Raw genomic sequence first — 8,358 nt, forward strand, 5'->3', positions numbered from 1 at the left:
TGACCAGACAAGCAATCTCGCTGACTGGGGGGGTCCCCCCACAGCTGACTGAAGACAGCAGATCACTGCAGCCACTTCTGGGTATGGCTGTGGCCGCTTGCGGGAGCACTATGGTGATCCTACTCCCTCACTGGTGCTCGCAGGGTGGGCACTGGTGCTCCCACCTGCCCCCCTGCCACAAGCGCGGCTGGTCAGAGGGTGCATCGGAGTGTTCAGTGGGTGCACGTGCACCCCCATGCATCTCCTACGTGTCGCCACTGACCGTATTCATTTTAAACTGGTGGCCAGGCAGCCACAATGAAATATCAGAAATGGACTGAAGTGCTGGACAGGATGGGAAAACCCAATGATATTCAATATGGATAAATACAAGGTACTCCATCCTGGGGGGAAAAACCCTGCATCACACATATAGGCTTGGCAGTGCTACACTCACTAGCACCATGGCTGAAAGGGACTTGGGGGTCATGACTGACCACAAGATGAACATGAGCCACCAATGCAATGTCGCAGCTGGTAAAGCAAACAAAACTCTGGCATGCATCCATAGATGCTTCTCAGGTAAATCTCAGGATGTCATCTTCCCAATGTATTTGGCCTTGGTGAGGCTGCAGCTGGAGTACTGCATCCAATTCTGGGCTCCACAATTCAAGAAGGATGTGGAGAAGCTTGAGAGAGTCCACAGGAGAGTCACACACATGATCAGAGGACAAGAAAACAGGCCTTATGATGACAGGCTGAGAGTCATGGGACTCTTCAGCCTGGAGAAGTGCAAGCTTAGGGGTGACTTGGTGGCAGACTATAAGTATATAAGGGGTGTGCATCGGGAGCTGGGGGAACATCTGTTCATCAGAGTGCCCCAAGGGATGACAAGGAAGGGATGACTCCCCAGTGGTCACAAACTCCTCCAAGACATTTTAGGTTGGACATAAGGAAAATCTTCTTTACTGCCCGGGCCCCCAAGGCCTGGGATAGGCTCCCTCCAGAGGTGGTGCAAGCACCTACTCTGGACACCTTTAAGAAGCATTTGAATACATGTCTTGCTGGGATCCTTTGACCCTAGCTGACTTCTTGCTCCTGGGGCAAGGGGCTGGGTTCGATGATCCTCTGGGGTTCCTTCCAGCCCTAATGTCTATGATGTCTTTGAAAAGATGGGTCAGCAGGAGAGATGTAGTTATGGGAATCACTGGAAGAAAAGAACAAGCTAGGACAAGTTTGTATGTAAGAGCACATACAGATAGGGCAGAGAGTAAGGTGGAGAGGGTAGGAGAGAAGTTTGAGGGAATGAAACTGAAATGGTAAACCAGAAGCAGGGTACTAAAGAAATAGGAGGAAAGGTCGGAGAAAACAAGGAGACAACCATTGCAAACATTAAAAAGACATTTTAAGAAATGGGGATTGATTGATGTTGTCAAAAGTTACGTAAAGAGCAAAAAGGATGAGGATAGAAGCCCTTGAATAGGACCAGGACAAGGACTTTACTGAGAGCCATGGGCAACTGGTGCCACCTTAGTCGGGGGGGCATATGCCACCCCAGTTGCCAGTCAGTGACTGGGAGGGGGCGTCCCCCCATGGCTAATCTCACCGACTGGGGAGGGGGGTTCCTCCACGGCCGATTGCACCGACCGGGAGGCAACCGTGGCGCTCCCGGAAGTGGCCACGGCACTCCCAGAAGTGGCTGCAGTACTCCCACTCCCCGGCCAGTGCTCACAAGTGGAGCACTGGCACTCCCACCTGCGACCCCCCCACCCCCACCCAACACCTAAGTGGGGAATGTAGCCTGTCAGGAGGCGCACCAGCAATCTTAGGGGTGCACCCCTGTGCCTCCTATGCATTGCCACTGCTGAGAGCAGTTTCAATGGTGTGGAGAAAGCAGAAACTGAATTGTTGGTGGTCAAGATTAAAGCAGAGATGAGGTAGTGATTGTAGATGTATATTCAGTGGGTTTGGAGGTGAAGAATGGAAGAGTAGTGGTATGGTAATATGAGAAACAAGTGGTGTTTTAAAGCATGTTTGGGCAAACAGATAACCAGAGTGAACTGAAATAACCTTTTGCCAGTTAAGGAAGTGGAGTCATTCCATTCCTCTGCCTCACATCCTTCTGGAGTGGCCTAATCGCCAATCTGCTTTATTATGTGTCTGTAATAGGTAGCACACTCTTGCTTCTCAGATACATGGAGTAACCTCTCTACCCTGATGCTCTATGACTCAGAGGAGTGCCTATAGGTTGGCTACTGCACTTCTGTGACCCATTAGATATACAAGCCTATTGGCTCACATTTTACTTTCAGGATATAGCTGGATATCAGATTCACGCGGCTACATGCACGTTTGAAATCTTACGAGATACTGAATTTCAAAAGTAACAGAGAAACAAACATCTCTGCTCCTGAATCTTGTATTTAACTTCAAGAGGATGATACTATGAATGAGATCAGTGGTGTTGAGATTAACTATGGATTTTTACTCCTTCGTAGTGTTCCTCCATTTCAGTGTTGAATTTACTATGGCCCAGAACTAGTGGGAAATTTATCTCAATGCATACCAATGGACAAATTGTATGAAAGTAAGAAGTAAATTTAATTTAATGAGGTTTCAGTCAATGCAGGAAGAGAAAAAGGCATGATAAAATATAGATGTGTGGTGTAATAGCACCATGAGAAGAACCATGGGTAGATAGGAGAGGAATTTAAAGAATAAATGGAGGGGAAAATTATGGGTTGCTCTGCCGGTATGTAGTAGGAGGATAGGGATAGGGAGCAAGGAGGTGGGGAGAAGCTAGCAAGAAAGGGGAATAGAAGACCAGAGAAAGAGGAAAGGGAAGGAGGAAAAAAGGGGCCAGGAACAAAGATGTATGCGAGAGAGCGTGTTTTTAAGCAGTCCAAACCAAACCAGCTTAATTAAAGACCGGTTTAAAAACAATCATGTTAATTTAAGAATACAGGCTACAATCTGTAACATTTTACAATCTTTCCTAATTTTTCCTCTTCCAGGGACTATTAAAAGGTAAAAGTTACTGGAAAATCAATGAAGAATCCTCATTTAGTATTTTAACAAGGGAAAGTTAAGAGGGAGGGTGGAGACTTCCACATTTAATCTGTTATTTAATTTTTCACAAGTTTACCCTTTCAGAGGAAAACAAAATGAATAATGCAGAGTTTGTAACCTGAAGATCAACAACATAAAAAAGGAAATGTAGCTTTCTGTGGAGCCATAACATCCCAGTTTTAATGCTTAGAGGGGTAGCTAGCCATGTTAGCCTTAGGTGAGGCAGAATGCACAGCAGGGTGGCACCTTGGAGACTCGGGTGGTCTCTCCAGTGGCTGCCTATACGTGTGCTGGTTCATGTTCTAATTAGAAAACATCAGAGCAGACTCAATTAATTTGGCAGATGACCAAGCGACTCCATCTACATACCACACAGCCTGTTCTGACAAGCTGTGCTTGCTGCCTCTGAGAAAACTGAGGAACTGTCTTATCAGTGTTTTAACCAGTTAGGGCGCCTGTAGTTGTGCAGGCACCTCTAGGTAGCAGGGGCTCATGAATCCTGTGATGCTGGGGTGCATGGAGTGCTAGGCAGCAAACCTGAAAGTGGACCACAAGCACTTCCGGTCACCTTCTGGGTCCACCGGGGAATGAGCCCCCCTCCCCCCCCGTCCCCCGATGTCCTCCCAGCTCGGTGACTGCTGCCTCATGGGTCTGGTGGGGGGCACCCAGGGTCCTCCTGCAGCTGATCACCAAGCCAGGGGCGCCGGGGGGAGGTCCCCTGTGCGCTCCCCAGCAAACCCGGAAGTGGACTGGAAGCATTTCCACTGCACTTCCAGGTTCACCGCCGAGCACATGGGGGGGCTCCCCCACACTCCTGTGGGATGCTTCATGCACCCCAGCATCGCAGAATTCACACGCTGCACCTGCTATCTCAAGGTATGTAGAAAAAACTTTTAAAGCTATGTCTATGTCCAAATCGCTGATTCTCTGAATCAGCATCCAATCTTCAGATTCAGATTCGGCTGAATCGAATCGAGGACAGTGATCCGAATCAACGAATCGAATCACTGTCCCTGATTCGGGCTAAATCTGAATCCGAATTCAATACGGCCTGCTTCACACACCCCTAGTAAATATGTCCTTAGTCTCTAAGGTGCTACCCTACCCTACCTTCCATGAGTTTTAATGCTGGAAATCTGGAATGCCTGACAATGGTAATGCATTAGGATATTTGGGGTCTTACCTTGAATCTTTCTTTCAGGTTTAAAGAAGTGACATGTTCTGTGCAAATAACAAAGGAAAAAAGATGGGAAAAAAGGGACAGAGCAAATTACAAAATACTATCTCAAAGTGAAAAACAGGCATGTTGGGAGCTTCAATATTTATGCTAATGCATAAGTTCCCAAACCTTTTCTTACTGCATATCCCCTTCCAGATTTACCAGCTGCCTATGTACCCTGCTAGCATACATTTTATTTTAAACCCTTAATGCCAATTATTATAATGAAAATTAAATCCACCATTACACAATTTCTCCCACGTGCCTCCCAGAGTAGTCTTGTATACCCCCAGGGGTACATGTATCACAGTTTGGGAACCCTTATCTCAGTGCTTTTCAGAAACCCAAATAAACATACAGAATCAGGGAAACCTTCTCTGTGTACAGAATATTTTCTCTTTCTCCCACAAGAAGCAAAGGATTTTTTTTTAATCCACATTGTGAGAACTCTAATAATTGGCATATGCCCCCAGATAAGGCCCCGAGAAACACAATGATGAAGCACTCTGTGTGGGTTAGACAAAATGAAACAGATGAGCAATGTAGGTGGTAGGCAGGGAGAGGGAAGGGAATAAAAGGACAGATGACAGGTGACTAAGAGGGAGACCCCACCTAGATTATGGAATTCAAATCTACCAGTACATTATCCTTCTTCTACTATTTTTCCTGCCCTGCCTTCTTTCCAACATATTCACAAGCATACTCAGATAATTGAATTCGAGCAGTTCCAATGCTGCTCATAAATCCCCCCCAAGGACCTCGCTGCTGGTTTCTAATACCTAAATGGCCTTGAAGACCTGGCTGTCCCTGAATTTTTATGTAGTGCTTGTAGAACTCAGTGGCCACATCTACACGAGATGTTTATTGCACAGCTGCCTAATTAGCTCTACAGTAAAGTCTCAATGTCTACACGTGTGGCCCTATTAGGCCACAGGAAACTAATTAACTCCACCGTAAATACAAGTACTAACCTGTGGCGGAGTTCTTTAGTGCTCAGCGATACCTATGTAGACGCTGATGGGGCTGGCCAAGGCATAAGGGTGCTTCAGTGTGGGGGCTGCCTACCGACTGGCCCCACACTGGAGCACCCTCATGTCCCAGCCAGCCCCTCTGCAACATGTTGAGCTGGGTTGGAGCAGTCCTGAGCTGGCAGGTTGACCCCCTGGGCCACATGCCAGCTGGAGCTACTCTGACCCAGCTCAGCGTGCTGCAGTCCTGGGCACACATTTAAATGCAGTGCCTGGGAGCAATAAACTCCAGCATGATATTTGTCTTCGATATGCATCAGAGTTTATTGCTCTGTGTTAAAAGTACACACACATGCACCCAGTTTGTATGTCTTTAGTTCAAAACTTTCAAAATTAAACCTGCTTCTCTGTTTAGATTTGCCAAAAACACCCTCATTAAAACAAGATCAACAAGTGTTTTCATTATCACACTTTTAAGTGTGAGAGGAAATTCCAGAGCCTTGTAGCCATTTACATTTTCACGAATTTTTAAAAAAGTCCAATGACTATACACATGCATGCATGTATACATACATACGTACATACTCACTTTCCTTTAAGTAGCATCTTGCAGTACTGGCAGCCCAAACATTCAAGTGAGACAAGCCAATTTGCTATTACTGTTATTGTCCAAGTTAAGTGAAATTAAAAAGCTAGCCTTAACAGGGAACACTGAATGAGGCAAAGGTCCTGTGGTGAAAAATATATATGATCATGATAGTAGACTGCAATCTAATGTATATGTACATGGGAGATGAATTAAGGTTGAACAGATAACTTTAATATGTCCTAACAGTTAAATGCCTGACTGTGCAACCTTTCCTTTTAATATAAGAAATTTAAAATATTAAAAAAATATATTTGGGTCTTTTTGAATTATTCACAATGTTGTTAGTAAGCTGAAGTATAAGAACTTCCATTTTCTGAGGTCAAAGCATAGACATCTCCTGTTTGGGCTAACAGAACAGGAGGTACCATCAACAGACTGTTGTCCTCTTTGTGGGACAGCCACAACAATGGAAGTCATCCTTATGGATTTCATAGCTGCTGACTCACTACTATAACAGTGAAATGTGTAGATCTAGTAATTCTGAATTTTATTTCAGGTTCTGGAGGAGAGGGTGCATTGGTGCCCTGTGTCGTTGTCTCCCCAACCTATTCCTCCCTTGTTCATTGTAGCCCAAGCTCATATCTCTATTCTGTTCTCTTCCTGTCACAGTTGCACTAAAGTCAGGCTGTTCCTCCTCCTCCCTGGCTGCCAGTGGGGTGTCACATAAAAGAGGCAGTTTCTGTTTTCTTTTACAGTATCTGGTGTGACGACTACCCTCAGCAAAGGAGAAAGGCAAGTATGGGGAATTCCTGTTTAAACACAGCAGCTCTCCACAGCTACACTGCAAAAAGAGTACATGCACGGTCTAATCACCACTTAGGAGATGTTAGAGAATGGGGCATATTGGTAGGGATTAGAATTTTGGATTGGTAATTTGGATTGTAAGATTTTTTCCCTTAAAGCATGGAATCAAATACTATGAGGGAAAAATATATATCCCTCAAGTTATATATTCCTTAGCAAGTGTTCTCAAGGAAGAAATGTGATACAGTAAAACTCTTCTTGCCAGACTACTTACTTCCTTTGTTGGTAATGGGAAGTGGGGACACAATTTCCCTTTGGGTAATGTTAGCAATATATGAATGTGATTTTCATGCATTCCGAAAACTTCCTAAAGATATAATCTACCACCAATGAGTTAATTCATTTGCTCCATGTAGATGCACAGAGACATTTTCCTTTCAATTCAGATCATATTCACAGCCCATATTTGGCACTTTCCATTACATCATACAAGCGCACACACAGAGCTCAAACCCTCTTTCTTTCTCACCCGCTGTCTCCACTCTTCTCTCTTTTCTGCACACCTGTCAGTTATACACATTTTCAACATACGCTATTTTCCTTCCTTTCTTCTTTTGCTGCATAAAATAATAGTGAAAATAACTGCTCTGAGGACCAACTTTTCCTCTTAGCAACTTTAATCTTGAAAGTGGCAGAACACTGCTTAGAAACACACACTCAAGTATGTCATAGTCTCATTAACTTTATTGAAGTCAGTGGGACAAGTCATATAGGTGCATACGCATACGCATACGCATACATTTGACCTCCCCCTCCCGGCAGTGACATTTCTGCACACACTTAAGTCAGCTATTTATTTCTCTTCGATTCAACAAGTCAATCTGTTTCATTCCCTAAATCTAAAAACTGCATTTACTATATAACCTCAGCAATATGAGCCTCAGGTACACAGGTGTGTCATCAGCAGCAATGTCAGCAACCCAAACGCCTATTTATACCATAGTAACCAGTCTCCAGCTAAAATGGAGGCATGAATCACATTGATGCTGGCCATCTCTACTACCCATCCCGTTCACAGAGCAAGACAATGTTCCCTAGTTATAAGACACGCTCGTGTCAGTCTGGACAGGATGGGAACAATGCCGGTGCACCTCAACAAGCGGCCGTGTGGATGCCCCAAATATGTAAAACAAGATGTGGCAAAACCCCCAAATGAGACACTAAAGACATCAACATGGAAAAGGCTCTTTCACAGCTTACCCCTTCCTCCCCCAAACCCCAACTCTGCAGCTTCTGGTGACGAAGGGAACGCTCTGCCACAGAAGTCAGAGGGAACCTGGAGTGGGATGGGCACAGGTACCTCTGGAACCGACATGGGTGGAAGAGTAGATTCGCACCTTATAGACTAACCAAAGTAGGTAGGTACACAAATAGATATAGGTTAGATATAGATGGCTCCATATAGATCTCTCTCCACGAGTATGTGTGGGTATACATACATACATACATACATACATACACACAAGACGTGTACGTATGTATGTGTTTATCCTTATGTATCTATATACATGTATGCATATAGACACATATATGCATATACATATGTACGCGCACACCCGGCAGCAGTAGAACGGTCCGCATCCCGCCCTCACCGCATAGTTGTGCAACCTGCAGTTCCCGGACCCGCCCCCTTAGCGCCCATCATAGTACAGTCCTCTCCCCGACAATGG

Source organism: Gavialis gangeticus, unplaced genomic scaffold (genome assembly GCF_001723915.1).
Source record: "Gavialis gangeticus isolate Ggan-Ray unplaced genomic scaffold, GavGan_comp1, whole genome shotgun sequence".
In the NCBI taxonomy this organism is placed as follows: domain Eukaryota; kingdom Metazoa; phylum Chordata; order Crocodylia; family Gavialidae; genus Gavialis; species Gavialis gangeticus.